Source organism: Haliotis asinina, chromosome 8, assembly GCF_037392515.1.
Source record: "Haliotis asinina isolate JCU_RB_2024 chromosome 8, JCU_Hal_asi_v2, whole genome shotgun sequence".
NCBI lineage: Eukaryota > Metazoa > Mollusca > Gastropoda > Lepetellida > Haliotidae > Haliotis > Haliotis asinina.
The window spans coordinates 58,052,534-58,075,017 of NC_090287.1; the positions used below are offsets into that span (position 1 = coordinate 58,052,534).

Here is a 22,484-nt window from a genome sequence, read left to right on the forward strand (position 1 = left end):
GTTTTTGAAAACTGACTTAGCTAAGTCTGAGACTTAAGTTGATATTCATAAAGCAACTTAGTCAGAGACTTAGCTAAGTTTCCAAAGACAAACTAAGTTTTTTCCATAGTGTGTACCCGCGTGATCACCAGGGTGATTCCGAGTTATTTTTAGACTTCCGGTGGAACTCTTTCACAAAAAGGTGTGAAAATTGCTTTTTCGGGATTTCCCACTGGTTAATTACGGCAGACGACACAGTGAGGGGTCTGCGCTTGCGGTATTTAAACATTGTCAAAGAGAATGTCGGAGGCAGAAGCGAAGAGGAGAAAACCTAACTGGAACAAAGACGAAGTACTGCATTTGACCGAACTCGTCAAAACAAGCGCCAGTGTGCTGGAAGGAAAGTTTGGTCCGGGTGTGACATCGGCGAAGCGGCAAGAGGCGTGGCAGGTAACGTAAACATTCGGTCCGACTGTCAAATTGTAGTCAAGAATACAGAAATGCCTTAGACTACGTGCCACACATAGATCTTATTTGTTTTGAATTATATGTAAGCCTTGGATATGTACGATTTTCCCTTTTCTATCCTGAGTTACGACGCTAGTCTTATGAAACAAACAAATATTCATCAAACACTGGAGAAAAATACAGCCGAAAAAGACTGATGATTAGCCGAGGTCACACGACGAAGGAAAGGAACATGCATAAACGGAAAATGTTTTCAAAGTGAACATGACCTCAAACAAATAAGTTGATGAGGCTACAGCATATATTATCTTGAATAATTGTAAATGTTTTGATTGTTTTATCTACTGACAATTCACTGCCTGCAGAACTGGGACTAAAATTTAACGTGAAAGCTTTAAGTGATACCTGTTAAAGTATTACCATCAAAAGTTTTGGATCGATTTATAAACTTTAAAACAATGCCGGCACCCGTGAAGAGCCACCTCCTCGTGGTGGGTGCTGGGTAAGTGCTCTTCTCCCGTGTGGACCCGGGACAGAATGTGTCCACAGCACCCCATTGCTGGTCGTAAGAGGCGACCAAATTGGGCAACCTGTTGGCCGTGGGTTGCGCCCCTGTGTCGGTGGAGGAGGGGATCCTGGTGGTTGAGGGCACTGGAACAAGGACTAGGTGATCCTGTTGCCCAACACACCACTTCGGCCCTAACTTCACCTAGACGGGTGGTTGAATAGGCCCAATTCAATCAATCGGCTGGTCACGCCACGCCCTGTGCTACATATTGTACTGTTGCACCAAAGTTTGAAAATTATACTTTGATATGTTTTAAAGTCTTGGCGAACTTTTGGACTCCGAATTTCAATACCCAAGTTAATGTCTGTTTTTGCCTAGAGTTGTATGCCAGAAGGCGGTGGCTCATGGGCCAATCTGGTGGAATCATTAATCTTTTAATTTTTCTACTGGAGTATATCATCCGGGTATCCTTGGTGCTGCAAGCTGGAGACCCGCTTGTTTTTAGCATTGTCCTTGTGATACTCCGTGGTGGGTGGGGAGCTCGGATGATGAAACTTATACACTTACTATGGAATACAAAACCCCCCTAAAACGAAACAAGCGTCAACTGGACAGTGATGATGATGATCGACGACCTTCAAACTCAAATGAATATTGGCCACGATTTCTCGTGATCGAGACACTTGACAAATCACCTCTAAAACTCAATCCTTTTGCGGTATCAAAAGGTGTGTATGGTATTGCTGGTGAAGTTTCTAACATAAAAAGGTTACGTACAGGTTCTCTGCTCATAGAATGTAGTAGAAAACAGCAGGCAACAAATTTGATGTCCACTGAGTTATTCGTTGGAATACCGGTATCAGTTACTCCGCATAGAACTTTGAACTCAAGTAAAGGCATTGTGCGAGACCGGGACCAACTGTTTGCCGATATGGATGAACTGGACATTGCCTCGGAAATGAAGGACCAAGGAGTAACTTTTGTGAAACGATTTATGACCCGGAAAAACTCTGAAAATAGACCAACAAATACCTACTTATTCCATTTTTCTTCGCCAACTGCTCCATCATCAATTAAAGCAGGATATTGCAATATCAACGTTGACATTTATATACCAAACCCTCTGAGGTGTTTTAAATGTCAAAAGTATGGACATGGTGTCAATAGCTGCACAAATTCCATAACATGCGCTCACTGCGGTGAAAAAACTCACGTGACTGAAGATTGTGATAGTAACTTTAAAAAATGTACAAACTGCACTGGCACTCATTCATCTTTTTCTAAAGACTGTCCATTATGGAAACAACAGATGGAAATAAACAAAATTAAATTCACCAGAAATATTAGTTTTGCTGATGCCAAAAAGCTTGCTCTTCAGACCCCAGAACCAAATCAGTCATATGCCTCAGTTACTCGAGTATCCGCTGGAACGAGTCAAAAAGCAACTGCACCTATGTCCACCTTTTCCACATCATGCCAAACTGATTTGACATGGGTTGACACTGATACACCTGAGGTATACTCACCTCACCAGTCAACACAAACGATTGAATCACAATCAAAAACACCAGTCACAGTTGAAGTTCAATCTCGGTCAGTGTCAAAGGATAAATCATCATCACAGTCTACCCCAACACTCTCTCTTGGAAATTATGGAAAACAGGTTTCAAAAACCAAAGTGAAACCAAACAATGATACTTGTAAGAAAAATCAGAGTGGCAGAGCCTCTAAAGGTGCAGAAGATAAGATCCAGATATACAATAGGTTTGGATCCCTTGAAGCCATGGACGTGTCCGAAAACATCCAGCACAGGGCACATAGTCTGTCACCCTCTCGAAAGTCAAGGGGTAGATCCCCAATAAACCCCCCAAAGAAATAGTTTCTTCGAACATTTTACAGTGGAACTGCAGAGGCCTTAAAAATAATTTGCATGAGCTACATCTATTAGACCAAGACTTTCAACCGTCAGCAATCTGCTTACAAGAAACGCATCTGAAGCAGACAGATTCTTTAAACGTTCGTCAGTTCAGCGCATATAATTATTATTCTCCTGCTGAAAATAGGGCCACTGGAGGATCATCCATTCTTGTCAGAAATGGCGTTATCCACAGTCATGTGAAACTCACAACAAACCTTCAGGCAGCTGCAGTACGACTTACGTTGAACATTACACTTACTCTGTGTTCATTGTACATTCCGCCATCATCAACTCTTATTCTGGCTGATCTTCAGTCTCTCTATGATGAACTTCCCAAACCATGTGTACTCATGGGCGATCTGAATGGCCACAACCCGCTCTGGGGGAGTGCGACCACAAACACTAAAGGTAAAATTATTGAAGATTTTATTTCAAATAATAATTTATGTATCTACAATGATGGTGCAGATACATATTTACATCCTGGAACAGGAACATATTCAGCCCTTGACCTGTCAATAACTGACTCCAGCTTACTTAATGAATTTGAGTGGTCAGTCCACGATGACCTTTGTGGAAGTGACCATTTTCCTACTATACTTAAACGTGTGACCCCATCTGATACTCTTCCATTATCCAGATGGAATTTTAAAAAGGCTAACTGGCTCTTATATACCATACAATGTGCTGACAAACTCAAACCTGAACATTTTATTGACGTTCCTGATGCTATCAAGTGCTTTTCTGATGAACTAAATAACATTGCTGATGAGTGTATTCCAAAGTCCTCTGCTGTTCCACATATCCGAAAACCATGGTTCAACGATGACTGCAAACAAGCTAGGAAGGCAAGGAAAAAAGCAGAACATTATTTCCGTCGCCATCCTATGGTGCATAACTTAAATAAATTTAAAATTTTAAATGCTAAAGCACGGCGTACTTTTAAACAGAACAAACGCCAATCTTGGCAAAATTATGTATCTAAAATAAATTCTCGGACACCCATGTCCAAGGTATGGAACATGGTCCAGAAAATTAAAGGTAAAGGTACTAAATCTACTGTCCATCATCTTAAACATGGAGATCGATTACTAAACGGATAAATCAGATATTGCAAATAAACTGGGTGAAACCCTTGCTAAACATTCTTCCTCTTCTAATTATGTACCTAAATTCCAGCAGTATAAAAAACAAGAAAAGAAAACTATTAACTTCCATTCAGATAATGGGGAGGATTATAATGAAGCTTTTTCTCTTCATGAACTCCATACTGCTCTTGATCAAGCCCATGACACTGCTACAGGAGCTGATAACATACATTATCAACTCCTAAAGCATTTACCAGAATCCTGCCTAGAAACTCTTCTCAATATTTTTGATGATATTTGGACATCGGGTAAGTTTCCTCACTCATGGCGTGACGCCATAGTAGTACCAATACCTAAACCTGGACGTGATCATACTGATCCGTCCAATTATCGACCAATTTCACTAACTAGCTGTGTTTGCAAAACCATGGAACGCATGATAAATAATCGACTTGTTTGGTACTTGGAAACAAATAACCTTATCACAGATATACAATGTGGTTTCCGTAAAAATAGAAGTACTGTCGATCACTTAGTGCGTTTAGAATCATTTGTTAAAAACGCACTAATCAAAAAACAACACGCTGTCTCTATCTTTTTTGACCTTGAGAAGGCATATGACACTACCTGGAAATATGGCATTTTACGAGATTTACATGACTTCGGCTTGCGAGGTCGTTTGCCTGAATTTATTGCCAAGTTTTTAAATGACAGACAATTCCAGGTCCGAGTGGGTTCTACCCTGTCTGATCATTACAATCAGGATCAGGGTGTTCCACAAGGCAGTATTTTGTCTGTCACTCTTTTTAGTATAAAGATAAATAGTTTATCAAAAGTTTTAAATGATTCAATTGATGGATCGCTATTTGTGGATGATTTTAATATTTCTTGTCGTGGGAAAACTATGCATACTATTGAACGGCAACTGCAGTTGTGTTTAAACAAAATAAATAAATGGTGTCTTGAAAACGGCTTTAAGTTTTCTAAATCCAAAACTAATTGTATACATTTTTGCAGAAATTATAAGCCACATAAGGACCCTGAACTATCTCTAGATGGCACTCCCATCAGAGTTGTTAAGGAGGCCAAGTTCTTGGGCCTAATCTTTGATTCCCACTTAACATTTCTGCCTCATATTAAGTTCCTTAAAACTAAATGTCTTAAGGCTCTTGACTTGTTGAAAGTTGTTTCCAAATCAAAGTGGGGAGGGGATCAAGCGACCCTCTTACACCTATATCGATCACTGGTCCGTTCAAAACTTGATTATGGATCCATCGTATATGGCGGAGCCTGCAAAAGCAACCTTAAACTTCTCGATTCTGTCCACCACCAAGGCCTAAGACTTTGTCTTGGGTCCTTCAGAACTTCACCTATTGACAGTCTGTACGTCGAGGCTGATGAACCATCTCTTGAGCAGCGACGTATAAAGTTAGCTTTACAGTACATTACTAAGTTATACTCAAATCAATCTAACCCTGCATATAACTGTGTTTTCAATCCCCTTCATGAGGATTTATACAACAAAAAGTCTTCTCTTGTCCCGCCTCTAGGACACAGAATTAAACCCTTTCTTTCTGCTGCGGGCATTGAACTGGAAAACATAGCTCCCTCCCGTCTTATTTCTTCTCCTCCTTGGCAATTGGTTAGGCCACAAGTCGACCTCACATTAACTTCTTTTAAAAAGTCAGAAACTAATGAATTACAGTATAAACAAGAATGTCATCAATTAAAACATAAATATAGGAATTATAAATCCTTATTTACAGATGGGTCCAAGGACGGTGGCGCAGTTGCTTGTGCCACTGTCATTGGATCCAGAACAATATCTTCTCGATTACCAGATAATAGTTCTATTTTTACAGCAGAAGCTAACGCCATATTAACATCTCTCAAATATATTCAAAGACACCCTAAACGTAAACAATATATAATCTATTCCGACTCTCTTTCTTGCCTTCAGGCTATTAAAAATATCTCTTGTAAACATCCACTTTTACTAGAAATTATTGAATTGTATAATAATCTTGCCACTGGCCAATACGACATCGTCTTTTGTTGGTTACCCAGCCACGTAGGTATTTCCGGTAACGCAATGGCCGATCTTGCTGCCAAGGCAGCACTCAACAAATCTGTGACACCACTTCTTATTCCATACTCAGATTATAAAGCCAGCATTAGAACTTACATCCGTGATCTGATGCAGAAGAAGTGGGACACCCAAGTGGGCATAAATAAATTACATGCAATAAAACCCTATATTGGTTACACCTACTTGGGTTGTCAGTCCAGATTTGAAGAGGTCATCATGCGGCGATGTCGTATTGTCCACACCAGATATACACATGAATACCTTTTGAAAGGTGAGGATCCTCCGTTCTGCATCCCTTGTGATGAAAGAATCACAGTCAGGCATATCTTGCTTGACTGTGTTGAATATTCCATCACAAGGGATCAGTATTTTAATTCACATACTATGAAGGATCCTTTTAACAGTGTTAGTCCTCATTTAATTATTGCATTTTTAAAGGAATTAAATTTGTTAACCGAACTGTAAATGGATAAATATTTTAAAATTGGAAGATTAAATTAGTAACTCAAATCGTTAGTGGCTGTACCCTCAAAGGGGGTTGAAGAACCGTAAAATAATTGTCCTCCTGAGAGGGTACGTAAGTCCAAAAACATTTGACGTAAATTTCAGTTTTCCAGCTTTTTAATCGTAGAATAAGTGTGTTTTTAATTTATGGCTAGATTTGTCTAAATTGCTAACAGCTGAAGGGATGATGTAAATCCAGCTAAGGTGCATGAAGGAAGCAAATGTACTGTAAGTCCCCATGGTCCTTAGTATGGTGATCTACCTTCAGTTGTTGGCAACCTATAGCTCATTTTTATATTGTACTGTCCTCTATAGATACATTGTTTTAGATCTATTCACTAGTTTTATATTCTATTCTGTGATATTCTAGTCAGTTTTACTGTCCTTCGTTGACAGGGTTTTACAATGTCCGTGCTAGTAATTCATTTGTATTTTTATAATTAATCGTTCTCGTCACGATATGGCTGCAATACTGCCGATGTGACGTTAAATACTAACTCACTCACTTAAAACAATGCCAAGAATGTATGGAAAATATAAAAATAGGATATGCTTTCTCCCAAATGCACTGCCTCTTACTTGTTCACAACAGTAAAACAGTAATTTGATTTCAAACATGTTTTGGCTGTGAGACAGCAATTTATAAGCAGATAGTAACACATATATATCATAATAAAGGATGCCAGTTTTCATTCAAATCAACAGGTTATTACAGCAACCCTGAACTCTTCTGGTTTGCATCCAAGAACTAAGGAAGAGGTAGAAAAAAAAGTGGAAGAACATAAAGAGTCTGTCAAAACAAAAATATTCGGACTTCAGCAGAATGACTAAAGGAACAGGCAAGTAACCGACTTCAGTTCATAAATACAGTATATGTGTCACAGGTGTTAAATGATAACGATCCGTCTTCTGCCAGTTGTCTTGATAAAGAAGTTATTACTGATGGATTAATATTCAGTAACAATCTTCTCTGCATATTTGTTGTTGTATTTCTTTTATGAAGGGTAATATTTTAAAAAAATGTGATCCAGAACCAAATGGAACAGTGATTGTCCTATTTTCTTATTCTAATGGATATATATATGAAGTTATTTTACATAACATATATCAAATTAATGATTGTGATTAAATTTTAATATAGGAGGTGGACCAGCCCCAACACCAGTCAGCCCAGTGACCAATGCTGTCATTGATATTTTAGGCCACTGACAGGAGTGTGGCACTGACAGGAGTGCCTGGGTCACTTGACTCAACAATGCTGCAGGTACTTGACTTTGTACCAACTGATGAAAGGTAAACATGAATGATACGAAGTACTTTTTGGCTAGAACATGATCACATAACTTGTGCATAAATGCGATCACACACTGTTGGTGTGACACTCTCTATTGTAATAAATGTAATGAACAACTTCCATTATTACTTTTATCTACTTGTAATAACATAAAACAAGTCCAGTTATTACAGAAACAATATGTATATAAATGTTGTTTTTTGTAGACAGATTTATGCAGCCGTGTGTGACCCCCATCCACAGCCAGAGGGAGCGACAGTGGGTCCTGAGGAGCCGCCAGCAATCCATCACAATGCTACAGGACGCCCCACAGTTGAAGCTCTGTTAAAACAGAAATTGCAACTAGAAATAGAATGCCTCAAATTGAAAAAGGAGTACCTACAACAGAAGATAATGAAACTGAATTAACTTAAACTGCCATAAATGTTGATGTTGAATATTAGACATATGTACATACTTGGATAGTCATATTCCATTTTCTTCTAAATATATGGATAAAACAGATTCAGTTAGAAAGGAGAAGTATTTTGCGACTTAAATTTAACAGAACATAATCTACCATTTATAGTCCAAACTCAGACACTATGAAATAAGATCCTAATTTCCTACATGGAAAGTGTGTATAGGCGAAATGCTCCCTGTATCTCAGAGCAGCCACTGGTGTTGTGATCCCTGGTACACCTCCATCATGCCCATCTTACCTCCCAGATCGATCATTCCCATCTGTGGGTGGTACTTGAGTTTTTCTGTCCTTGCATATGTTGTGTAGGACAGCACATGCTATGATCACCTGATATAGTTAGGGATAAATGAAATTACATTCAAAAGTCAATTAAGGCAAAGTCAGGCAATATATATTTTGAGATGATGAACTATTCTATACATACCCTCCCTACCCATCAAAAGTTTAGAATCACTAGTGTAAATGTAGCCACATACTTCAGTCAACTGTTCAAAAATATATTTTGCAAAGTAATACATATTGTTGAAATAACTGTTTACATATGAATTGATGTATTGTGAAAACATATGAATTGAAGTATTGTGAAACAAATTTGTAACACTGAAAAGATTATTGACATGTGTTCAGTAAATGATTAGACTCTAGCTGTGAAAAATGCCATTTCCTTATAAACAAAATTACACCAAACTGCAGCTTTTCACATGTACAATACTTGTACATGCTTTAAACAGTTTGATGAATGATCCTCATGCAATTAATCATACATCCTGCAAAACGGTAATTTCTTCATCATAGTTTTGCCATTCAGCTTTGTTACTGTAATGTTTTAAGTACTCCGCGTACGCTTCATATACAATTCCCATTTTGTAGAGAAAACGTGCATGGCATGTTGGGTAGAGTTAGTTCAGGAGTCACGTCCGCCATGTTTGTACCTTAACGGTATTAAAACCAAAATCGAACATTTATCCATGTTTTGTGATCCATCACAAAATTGGCGACGAGGTAAACTAAATCTACATGTTCAGCAGCATGTCTGGTCACCATATTTTCGGTGAATTCAAGCCTAGTGAGGAAACTTGGGCATGTTACATCGAGCGGTTGGACGCATACTTTGTTACCAACGATGTAACCGAAGAAGAAAAGAAACGATCGTTTCTCATCAGTGTTGTGGGTCCTAAAACTTACGGACTTATGCGAAATCTAGTTTCGCCTGATAAACCGAAGGATGTTCAGTTCGACGTGCTCACCTCGGCTGTTCAGGATCACCATCACCCCCGACCGTCCGCCATAGTGCAACGTTACAAGTTCAACACATGCTTCCGGCAGCCCGGTCAGACTATCGGAGGATATGTAGCCGATCTTAGGCAGATCGCAGAATTCTGTGATTACGGAGAGGAACTTGAAAACAATCTGAGGGACAGATTAGTGTGTGGCGTAGCGGATGACCGCATACAACGGCGATTACTCTCTGAAACGAACTTGAACTACTAACGTGCTTTGGAAATCGCTCAAGGCATGGAAATGGCCGCGAAAAACATATCGGATATACAACCTCAAGGTCAGTCTCACAAGAAAACAACGGGAAACCACGGAAGTGTCAATTACGTGAGTAAAAACAAAAAACAATTCTCATCCAAGGGGCGTAACTCTGGTTTCTCTTCATCAAACGGAAAAGTAAACAAAGTCAAAAAGCCATGTTATCGATGTGATAGTGACTCTCATACCTCGGACAAGTGCAAGTTTATTGATGCAGAATGTTCATATTGTCACATTAAAGGCCATATCAAAAATGCATGCAGGAAAAGGAAAGGAAAAAAGCACAGAGTTAATTTTGTTGAGGGAGAGGAAAATGATGACAGTGAAAATGATGAAACTGCTTATGAACTGTTTTCTCTACAAAAAGGGAACAGCAAATCTGAACCATTCATGATTACTGTAGGTCTTAATGGCAAAGAAACAAGCATGCTTTATGACACAGGTGCAAGCATTTCCGTTATGAGTGAACAGACATACAAAGCACTTTGGCCTGACAATGCTCCTCCCATTAAACACGGACCAGTTGTTCTGACCAGTTATTCTGAAAACAAACTTGACGTACTTGGATACATTGAGATTGAAGTTACATGCAAACAACAAAAAGCATCAGCTCAGCTGACAGTCATTAAAGGTAAACAACCCAGTTTGTTTGGCCGAAATTGGATCCGAATGTTCAAGATAAACAATCTTTCAGATTTGAATTGTGTTTCCCTGAATGACATTCTTGACAAACATGATGATGTGTTTCGTGCAGAACAAGGTGAAATCCAAAACATGGTAGGCAAGATTTACGTTGATCCTGATGCTAAGCCTATCTTTTTCAAGCCACGCCCACTTCCTTTTGCTATGAAGGAAAAGGTGGACGCTGAGCTCGATCGACTTATCGATCAAGGTATCATTTCCCCGGTACAACATTCTGATTGGGCCACACCCATTGTACCAGTTCTCAAGGGGGACAACTCAGTGCGTCTCTGCGGAGATTACAAAGTGACTATAAACAGGGTGTGTCAGCAAGACCCCTATCCTATTCCTCGCATTGAGGATTTGTACGCTAGACTTTCGGGTGGTCAGCGTTTCACTAAGATAGATCTCACAAGTGCCTTTCTCCAACTACCTATTGATGAACAGTCAAAGAAATATACCACAATAAACACACACAGAGGACTCTTCCAATTCAACCGATTACCTTTTGGTATAAAATCGGCTCCTGGGATCTTCCAAAGGTGCATGGATAACCTACTTCAAGGCATCAACATGACCGGAAGTTATCAAGATGACATCATCACCACGGGCGCTAATGACAAACAGCATCTACAGAATGTCAACACTGTCCTCAGCAAGCTCTCAGAGGCTGGAGTTAGAGTGAAACGTGAGAAGTGTGTCTTTCAGACACCCGAGGTTGTCTACTTAGGACACCGTATCAGTGCCGACGGATTGCACCCAATGCAAGACATGGTATCAGCCGTAGCCAATGCACCAGCTCCGAAAAACGTGACTGAACTGAAATCCTATTTGGGATTGCTGAACTACTACGGTAGGTTCCTGCCAAACTTATCTACAGTGTTAGCACCACTGCACACCCTGCTCAAGAAGGATGCTAAATGGCAATGGGAAGCCATGCAACAGAAAGCCTTCCAGAAGTCAAAAGAACTTCTACAGTCTGCTGAAGTTCTCGTTCACTTCGACCGTGACAAAGAACTGGTGCTTGCCACAGATGCATCTGCCTACGGCCTCGGCGCCGTACTCTCACACAAGATGCCCGACGGTTCACAGAGACCGATTGCCTTCGCTTCACGTACCCTAAACCAGGCGGAAAAGGGCTACTCACAAATAGAAAAGGAGGGACTCTCAGTCTTTTTTGGTGTGAAAAAGTTCCACCAATATCCCTACGGCACCCACTTCTGGATCTCCAATGATCACAAGCCTCTACTATTCCTCTTCGGAGAAAAGAAAGGGATATCTGCCATGTCATCGCCAAGAATACAGAGATGGGCAATCACCCTCTCAGCATATGACTACGCGTTCATGTACACCTCGGGTAAGGACCTGGGTCACGCGGACGCTCTCAGCCGTTTGCCTCAACATGTGAACATACCTCCTGTGCCGTCGCTCCCTGAAACTATCTACCTCATGGACTTCCTGGAGACAACACCAGTTACAGCCAAGGAGATAGAGAAATGGACAAGTCGTGATCCCGTGTTGTCCCGAGTACACAGACTCGTACAGCATGGTTGGCCAGAGTCAACACACACTGATGCATCACTCCGACCTTACTCAGCCAGACGAAATGAGCTCAGCACTCATGGTGGTGTGATACTGTGGGGATCTCGTGTCATTGTCCCTGAACCAGGACGGAGTCGAATCCTTGATGTACTTCATGAGGGACACCCAGGTATTGTAAAGATGAAAATGCTCTCGCGCAACTATCTGTGGTGGCCACGACTAGATGAAGACATTGAGCTGAAAGTAAGAAGCTGTGAGCCCTGTCAGATCAATGCAAAGGCCCCGCCTGCTGCGAACATTCACCCCTGGGAGTACCCCCGTACTCCGTGGCAGAGGATACACATAGACTTTGCTGGACCCCTCATGAACAAAATGTTCCTGGTGATAGTCGATCCACATACCAAATGGATGGATGTACACGTCATGAACAACTCTACTTCCGAAGCAACCATCGGTAAACTACAGTCTTCCTTCGCAAACTTTGGTCTCCCCAAAACTCTAGTCTCAGACAACGGGACTTGCTTCACAAGTTCTGAATTCCGTGACTTCACACAGAAAAACGGAATAAAACACGTGTTCACTCCTCCGTACCACCCAGGCTCAAACGGTCTCGCTGAGAGGTCAGTCCAAACTCTAAAAGAAGGACTAAAGAAAATGGACGGTGGTAGTGTAGAATACAAAGTCTCACGATTCCTGTTCAGATATCGTTCCTTACCTCACTCAACCACAGGGAAATCCCCAGCGGAGCTGATGTTCAGCAGGAGAATGAGGACCAGTCTGGACTTGTTACACCCTGACGACTCTGAAACAGTGCTAAAGGCACAAACCACTCAGAAACATTACCGAGATACTCACACCAAACAGAAAACAATCTTAGCTGGTGACCCAGTCTACGTCGCAAACTTCGGATCGGGTCAGAGATGGATTCCGGGTAAAGTCAGCGAAACATCGAGTTCGACAGCAATCATAGTCCTCAACGATGGCCGAGTAGTCAGGAGACACTTCGACCACATCAAGCTGAGATACAGCACGAGCGAAGACGCAACACAGCTTGAGACACCCACCATGTCTCAGGCAGGCGAGACAACCATGTCTCCGGTGGGTGAGACAAAATCGAACACTTCGACAACGGAAGTTGGGCCGACCAACTCGCGACCAAGAACTGTGTCAACGCCGGTGACCCCTGCTAGTACACGCTCTGAGGCGTGTAACCTGAGGCGTTCGAGTCGCACGACCAAACCTCCAAAGAGACTGATCGACTCGATGTGAAGACCTGATGTTATGATTATACGAACTTTAAATGTGTTTCAGTGTTAAAGTTTAACCCAAGAATGGGACAGTTTCAGTTTTCGTTAAATTCTACAGTTCTAAGTGATTTCCAATGGACACTAAAGTTATCTAAAGTTCAAGTGATTTTCAGTGGACTCTAAGTCTTAAAAGTTTAAGTGATCATTGATCATTACCTATGACAGGCAGTCACTCCTCTTTTATTTCACAGAACTATTAAAATCTTAAAGGGGGAGGTATGTAATGTTTTAAGTACTCCGCGTACGCTTCATATACAATTCCCATTTTGTAGAGAAAACGTGCATGGCATGTTGGGTAGAGTTAGTTCAGGAGTCACGTCCGCCATGTTTGTACCTTAACGGTATTAAAACCAAAATCGAACATTTATCCATGTTTTGTGATCCATCACAGTTACCTTGTCATTTTTTTTGTATAATTTATGAAGCAAGTAAAGTGTGCTAAAGACATAACTGTTGTTGATTATATTTTTCTTACCTTGCAAGCCTTATCAGGTTTTAACCTGATTTCCCCATGAAGAACAGGAAATCTGCGCTTGAGTTGGCCAATTGCCCTTTCAACTGGGCTCCTTGTTCTTTTATGTGATCTGGGTTATGAAAACAACACAATAGAGTAAGCCTGTACATAAATCTGCAGCACTTCAAGAATTGTTTGTCTTACCATGTAAACTGCCATTTATTCAGTAAGTAACTCTGAAAATTAAAAATAACTAGTAATTCATTAAAATAGTTTATTTTGGTGGATTATTATGTTTTTGGAAAAATAATTCCTAGTGTTATTCAGCATACTCATAAAGAGCCTACATCCTGATTACGGTTATATTATTTATATACATCATTTTATATTCGTAATTCTTCTATGCTTATAAAAATATCGCATGTTACTTACACTGTTTTTGTATTTTTTCGTAACCGCTTCGATTATCCAGACTAAATGTAACAACGATTATGCTCTATAATAATTAATGACAACGAGTCCCCAATGTTTATGCGAGGTAAATACAAGGGACACCACTCTATGTTACAATCAGCAACTGTACACGGAAGTTGACGTACCTGTTGTAGTTTGTGGTCCAGCCAATGGTCTTAGGAAAGGGGTTAGCAGCCACTTCTTACAGGGGTAACAACTGTCACCGAGAAGGTGACATCCGATGGGGACAACACCTCGGTCGAATAACTGGTAGAGACCGCTGTTAGTCAATATGCGTGAATCGTGTGTCGATCCAGGCCACCGACCGACAACGTCAATTATCTTGTCTTCGCTATCGAAAGCGATCTGTGTATTGATGCTGTGGTAATTATGCCGGTTTACAAACTCATTTTAGTTTTCTGTTGGAGCTTGAATCTGAACGTGTGTTCCGTCGATCATCCCCACAACTCCGGAAAAGTGTGCAATCTGATAAAATTTTGACTGGTCACGCCTGATGTCACGAAGTTGAAGGGGGAAGCAAACGAACTGTTTGACAATCCTGTCAGATGACAAACTTCGAATGCAGTCATTCACAACTCTGGAAATAGTTGGCTGGCTGACACCTTGGTCGTAAGCATTACACAACTGAAATTTTCCGGTTGCAAAATGCCTCAGTGTGATGAGTGTCGTGTGTGGCATCCAGTGCGTGGTTACGGGTGGTTGTGGGCTCTACGTCTGGCGCTATTAGACTGGCAACGAATCTAATGCCATTCCCATCAAGACGGTATCGCCGAATTAGTTCTTCATCACTGGTATTCAACGACACGTGGCCTTCTTTGTTGAAAGCAACGACGCCTCCTCGCTAAGGCAGCCATGTTGTTTACTGACTTAAGTCAAACACCTTCTAGTTAAGCCAACCCCTGCCCGGTCTTAAGATTTAAGTCAGAAATTGCCAAAACTTAAGCCTAAGCTGCTTTATGAATATGACTTAAGTAAAATAACAAAACTGAAGTCAGAAAGAGTGAAAAACGTAGTTTTTCTAAAAAACTTAAGTTTTTTTCTGACTTAAGTTCTTTTATGAATACCGCCCCTGGACACTTGTTCACAATATTAATACTTGGGAATCATGCCGTCAGAACATCTGAATTATAACTTAATAATGAAGTGTGCGTTGAAGTCGGCAAACAGTCTTAGGTTTACTCATCACTAAATTCAAGCATTTTGGAGGAATGTCTGTCAATGTATAAACAAAACTCTTCGACTCGATCGTTTGGCCGATTCTAGACTGGTACAGGGGTATGAGGTAACAGAGAACATTCTGCAGTCAACGCTTTCATCTCAGACCGATACTTTTTATGGGTGCAGCCACATACACACCAAATCTCAGTGTGAACGGTGATTCAGGTTGGACACCCTTAGTGGTGAGTCAGGTGACAGCAGCTACCAGAACATATCCACGGTTAGCCAACATAAATAAAAGGACAAATAAACGTATATTCATATTGGACTAAGAATATGAGCAATACGGAAAGTGCTGCAATATGAAACCTGCTGGGCTTGTGTTAAAGAATATCTAGAGGACAATGGAATGGGTCACATAAACTTTAGAAACACGCCTTTCGACTAGTTGATAGAATATCTTTTGAAAACTATACGTCGAACTTGAGTGAGAACCCAAAGGCTAATCCTGACCACAACCGTTCATCATCTGGTCTCAGCAAGGTTCTATACTATAAACAGTTTAAGGGACAAAATCAAGCTGAGAGCTACCTCACTCACTTACCCTTTTCCCAGATCACACAGAGCCGCCATTCTTTAGTTTAGCTGTAGGGTAGCTCCACTTAGGTTTGTAACAGGACGTTTTATAATATCTGCTTTTTAACCATAAATATTGTTTTAATTGCGTCAGTATTATAGCAACTGAAATTCATGTTTTTATTTTCTGTCCTTTTTCAGACACCATTAGGTCTGAATTGTTTTTGTCATGTTGTAGTAAGCTAGGTTTTGAAATTGTATTTCACGAGCAGTTTTATGGCTTACCTAGCAGCCCGTTTCTAGCCTTTGATTTAATTTTTATGCACTGGTGTCTCCACAAAAAAAAACGTTGAAAGACTGGCTGTATAAACAAGTGAGACAATAATTCAGTTATCTGTCTGTCTGTTTTGTGTCAACAATTATTTTCATATAACCTGCAAACATAGGATTCCATGTTACATATAAAGGATGAGCTTCTTAACAGATTACATCAAAAACATCTACGATTTTGGACATCAACTTGATCAACTAAAATGCTGAAACGACGGATACAAACGGAAAGTCCGTCATTTTTGGGCTATTTCAGTATCCTGTACAGATGGATAGATATACTGTTATAAAGCTGGCCATATGTGTGGATATAATGATGACCTTATCAAATTTGTGGAAGAGATGGGCATGTATTATCTCTCGTTTGAAACGTACTTGTATTTGTCATTGGCGACATTTGAATGTTGCAACATATTACTTTAATGATTTTATTGATCAGTAACGACATTTAATGAAGTAAACTGTTGTGTTGTTTACGGAATATGACGTCTTTTGTTAACATTGTACTGGTCTGCAATTATCTGCCGTTAAATATAGAAAGTCTTACTCATGTAAAGCGTATAGACTCACCTGAAATTGAGACTGAACGCGAGGCTGTGCAATATCCAGAATTTCAGACCAGACACTGAATAGTTGTGAATTCTCACAGAACCATATTCCAAGTGGTACTTCTGTAACATCACACGTTTTCTTTATGATTGGTTAGTTTGTTATTTGTTTTACTCCGAACTCAACATTATTTCAGCTGTGTGGCGCTGATCTGTAAATCGAATCTGGACCAGACAATCCAGTGGTTAACAGCATGAACATCGATCGACACAATGAAAGACGATGACATGTGCCAACTATGTCACCGAACCTGGTCACCCCATCCCGTTGGTCGCCTTTTACGACACACATGGTTTGGTGGAGACCAATTCTTGCCCAGATGGTTACGGGTTAGTTTTTAATGAACGCATCGAGGCTCACGAGTATTTACTGACTACCCTAATATCAACGAAGCGAAGGATCGACATCTGACACTATCATATATAGCTCAGTAGACGTCTCGGCTGCCTATAACTGCAGTTAACTAGGAATGTACCCATGCATCCCTGACTGCTGCGTAAAGTATACTGTCAGACGCTATCCAAGACGACTGAAGGTCTGGGGTCTTGGTGCTTGCTCTTCTTGTCATTCTTTGGTTTGTCTAGACAAAGGAAAAACCCATCGCCTTGGGTATGTACTACTTGCGTGGACATGTGCTCTATATACATATTCTATCCTGTCCTGTTTCGAATATGGTATATGAATATTGAAATGAACAGTGAATACTACGTATACAGAAGCGTGTCGCTTGCGTCGAACCATTAACGCACGCATTCGTTGGTTAAATTTACATTGCTAGAGACACTTCTATTATCAAAACAAAAAATATCGGAAAGATGAGATTGAAGGTATTGAAATTACCTTCATGACAACTTTGAGTTGTCGACCATTGAATCCGAACTTTACATTGGGAAACACCTCTGTTATGTTTGTTACTGGCGAGCGGGAGAGAGGTACGTCAGTGAAAGCACGACCATTTGGGTGAATCATCTGTGTCCACAGTTTTGGCTCGATGAACCTTTCCTGTTTGTTGAAAAACAAAGAATGAATCAGTAAATATTCATGTTATCCTTCAAAGACAGTACTGGTGTTATCTAAGGTAAGGATTTGACAAGTGGTTGGCTATTGATCAAGCTGACGACGTATACAATCTTAAAAGTCGCAAACGCTATGAAGAGGCAAGACAAACCGCAGTTATCTTCACGATTCGAATCAACTGGGACCACAAGTAAATAGTTCACTTCTTATACAATCATGAAAACTATTAGATACATTTTGAATAATGTGTTTTGTAAATAGAAAGTTGATACTTTAAACACTTTAAACACACTGGTGGTGTGAATTGTCAACTGCGATTGTTAGTGACTCTACCCTCAAAGGGGTTAAAGTAGCGTAAAATTATTCTCCCCTTGAAAGGGTACGTAGGTGCCAAAACTTTCAAAGTGAAATTTAAACTTACCAGTTTTTTAAACGTAGTATTTTTTTGTCATTTTGAATTTCGGCTACATTTTCCTAAAATCGCAAGCGGCTGAGGGGATGGTGTAAATCCAGCTAGGGACCATACAGGTAGCAAAAGTAATGTAAGTCCTCGTGGTCCCTAGTATAGTGATCTACCCTCAGTTGTTGGTGATCTATCATGTATTGTCCAAATTGTGCTGTAAGTTTTAGCTTCATATGCTAGTTTTAGACTTGAATTGTGATACTCTAGTTATTTTATTTGACGACGGGTTTTATAATATCTACAGATTCTCTATAATCATATTTATTCTCACGATGCGGCTGAAATATTGCCAACGTGACGTTAAATTATAACTCACTCACTCACAATGATGAAACTGACTGACAGGTTATAAGCAGCCCAAAATGACATACAATTCCGAATCAACTTCAGCTGACAATTCATAAATTCTGTTCTGTTTCATAAATTCTGTTCAGAAATACATTAACTCACGGTTGATTAGTTCATATTTCAATTTGGGATTGGATGCGTCAACACGGGATGCTTTCACAGCCAACAATTTCAATTTGTCACAACGTCACAACGTTGTCACAACATTATGCATTAGATGTTACAACGTCATTTTGTGGACTCCTATTAACGCTTTGACGGCGTTGTGACCTGACGTTGTCTTGAGCAATTTTTACGTCGCCAGAAGGTTGAAGTTATTTGATGCTGACGTATATGACGTTGTCTTAACATTGTATGTAACGTTAATAATTGAATAGTTTTCCCAGTAGTGAACAGTAGATAAGTCGTGAGCCGAAATTCACTTCAATGGTTATTCATAAATTTGCATATTGTTTTGGTCGTGTGATTTTCTGAAGCTGCGACTGACTAATGAAGAAAGAATCTCATAGTGAAATATTTTACAGGAAAGTCTGTTATAACATCAAATTATAGGTACCGTTCTTATAACGGTGTGAAGAGTCCAAAGAAAAACGTTTCTCAATAAAAATAGACAACGTTGTTACTACGTTGTGACATGACGTTAAAAAATGACGTTAGACTGACGTTGTGAAAACGTTGTGTATTAGCTGGGTTATCTCTCACGAGCACCGATGTGGCTTCGTCAAATTCAGTTTATTTTTATAATTTGGCCTTGTATCATTAAGACTTACGTTTCTTCCTGGAAGTTCCAATACTGCCATGTTTTCTACTTGTATATCGTCATGGACGATTGGGTCAAGATAATCTCGCGACCCAGCAATGAGCACCCGGGAATAATGGCAGAAGTTAGCTGATGCCTTGGTGCGTTTGTCGCAAACTCCATACTGTCAAAAGAGAGGACCACGACAACATATGAATTTTAGCTGTTTCTATTATCTTATGAGACGATTTGTTTGCATTAATTATGTTTCATTGATTCATTTGTACACTTCTCATCACAACTGAGGGAAACTATATATCCACAGCTACCTCTTCGCATAATGAATTGTGAAGCATTAGCAGTATAACGCTAGATATAACGTCGAATGCCACCATTTTGAGGTTGTTGGTGTCTGCTCTATGGAATCAGTTTGGTAGTCACGAACTATGGAACATCAAATGTATTGACCACTGCACTTTTGTCTGTTTCAAGAATGTCCGTTGAAGTCCGTTACCTTGGAAACGTCACGCAACTACTCTACACAAACAGTGAATGACATCAAGTAGGTCATAACTGCAAGAGATAAGCAAGAACAGTACCACTGAGAGAAATAATGGCCTCAATGCATTCATTGAACTTATTTCAGAGTGGGAAAGTTTTGCGTGCAAACAAACAAAAGGATGCGTTTTAGTGTGAGTGAGTGTCACAGAGATATACCTACTTGCCCAAATAATAAAATAACAAAAATATATACATTTTACCTGGCGTAAGAAAGAAACAGTCGAAGTGACGTCGCATAATAACAGCAAGTTGAGATCTTGCTGAAGCTCGAGGTCTTCCGGGAATGTCAGCGGGTGCTCTTCTGTGAACATGCTGATGTCGTAGTTGATGAAGGTAATACCAGCCTCTTCCAACGAAGGCAAAGTTAGAGGATCTGGAACAGTTCGAACATGGCAGTATGATGAAAGATCACAATCTGAGCTGATTGGGTGTGTTAATACTGAAGAAAAACAATGTTAAACGCACAGCGTCACAATGTGGGCGAGCTTTGTCTAACAATCACAAACAGATGACCTCCAGTCAGCATCCTTCACTGGATACAAAAACCGTACATCATCAATCGTAATATCAATATCTGACAATTTATATTCAACAGTTTTTATTTATCTTGGATCCCTGCTACAAAGACTGCAGTTAAGCTGTACAGCTGTAACAAGACTTCTCCTGCAAGTGACCCAGAATTATTGACCGTTTGCACGAACATACATGCATAAGCGGTTTACTGACACTCGTTCAGATTTGGGAAACCCGTGCTCATATACAAATCAGCTACTATTACAGTGAGCCCGTCCATGTTGAAAGCCTTAATTCTTTCATGCCCTGTCCTACCAATCCTTACCAAATGTATAACATTCTATCAATATATTTCTTATGTCAGTGTTATATATTTGCAAATCACCTTGCTATGGAATTTCACGTAAAAACCAGATGCAAACATGTCAAGAACAGGAAACGTCAGTCGAAAAGGGCAATATGACATCTTAAGTCACTTCACACACATTTCATCTTCTTTGAGGTTGAGATAAAATTCTATTCACTTCAATTTTATATCTCTGCCATTCATGTCGTATGTCAGTGCATGTCAAATTTGATTATAATAAATTACGTACCTAGATCCGAGTCATGAAGAACAAGGACGGTCTGCCATTTGAGCGACATCAGCAACTCCACTAACATGCAGATCATGCTGTTCCTGGTGTCAGTACCTTCAGTCATACGTACTGAAAACGTATTCTACGATGATCGAAGAAATCAACGTCTTTAAGTGTTTAAGATATTTGACACACAAACAGATCAATAGGCATTGAGAAAGCAAACCATTGACCTTTTTAAATGAACATTCCGCACTAGCAGCCAGGCTTCTGATAGAGTAGCTACAGGGCATGGTGGACGTGATGCCATGGTTGACGATTACCAAGCAATATGAAATATACATTGGAATATAACATTGATGGAATGACCTTGGTCTAACAGACTTTCCACAGGACTAAATGATCAGAGGCATGACTCCCTGACTAAATGATCAGAGAGCACCATCGATCGGCGTTCATATTTTACACTGGGACATGTTCTTTGTGTGATGTGGATTACAAAGGAATTTGTTTTAAGTGTAGTTCGGTGCTGAAAGAATTGTAAGATGTAAATGCATAATGAATTTAATCAATTATTCAACCTTTTTTACGGACGATGTGACGTTTTGAATCTTTTGAAAAGGATTTAAATTATAAGTATAGTTTACTCACCTTTATCTGGAATGGACCCTTTGCTGAAAGACATGAGCTTCCCTGCTTACAATGAATGCATTTTCTCTCGATGATGTGACATGAAATCAGATAGTTCATTGTTTGTTGAAGTTTATCAATACTATAATGGTACAAGAAAAATATCATTTTGAAAATGTAAGTGTTCTGCAAATACGACCCTATCAGACTCTATACAAACCTTTTAACGACAACCCCGATTCAGCATGAAGTTGATTAGAACATACTTACAACAAACGCAGACTCAGAACATGAATTTCAGAGCTCGTTGTCGGGCAAACATGACATGACGAAAATCTATAAACGCACGGGTATATCCTCATCATAGTGGAGGTAAATGTTACCAGTCCCCTCTATGATATTTTAAAGCATCCTTCGGTATCGATTCAGCACATTGGTGTTTGGCTTCACACCTCGCAGCTGTATGTGTAAATATGCATTGGTGTGTGAATATATATCAGCTCAGTTTCAGTTTTGATTCAGCACGGAAGGCCACACGAATATATACAATGATCAACAGCATACTGGACGTCTGATAAATACTGGACTTCTGATAAATAATGGACTTCTAATAAATACTGGACTTCTGATAAATACTGGACTTCTAATACTGGACTT

General features: G+C 39.9%; 2 pseudogenes; one reads left to right on the plus strand and one right to left on the minus strand.

Annotated features, from left to right (window-relative positions):
• The first annotated feature begins 279 nt into the window (after positions 1-279).
• On the plus strand, positions 280-8,256 carry LOC137295047 (nuclear apoptosis-inducing factor 1-like; annotated as a pseudogene).
• Positions 8,257-8,410: 154 nt separating this feature from the next.
• On the minus strand, positions 8,411-21,321 carry LOC137295318 (putative nuclease HARBI1; annotated as a pseudogene).
• Positions 21,322-22,484: the final 1,163 nt, after the last annotated feature.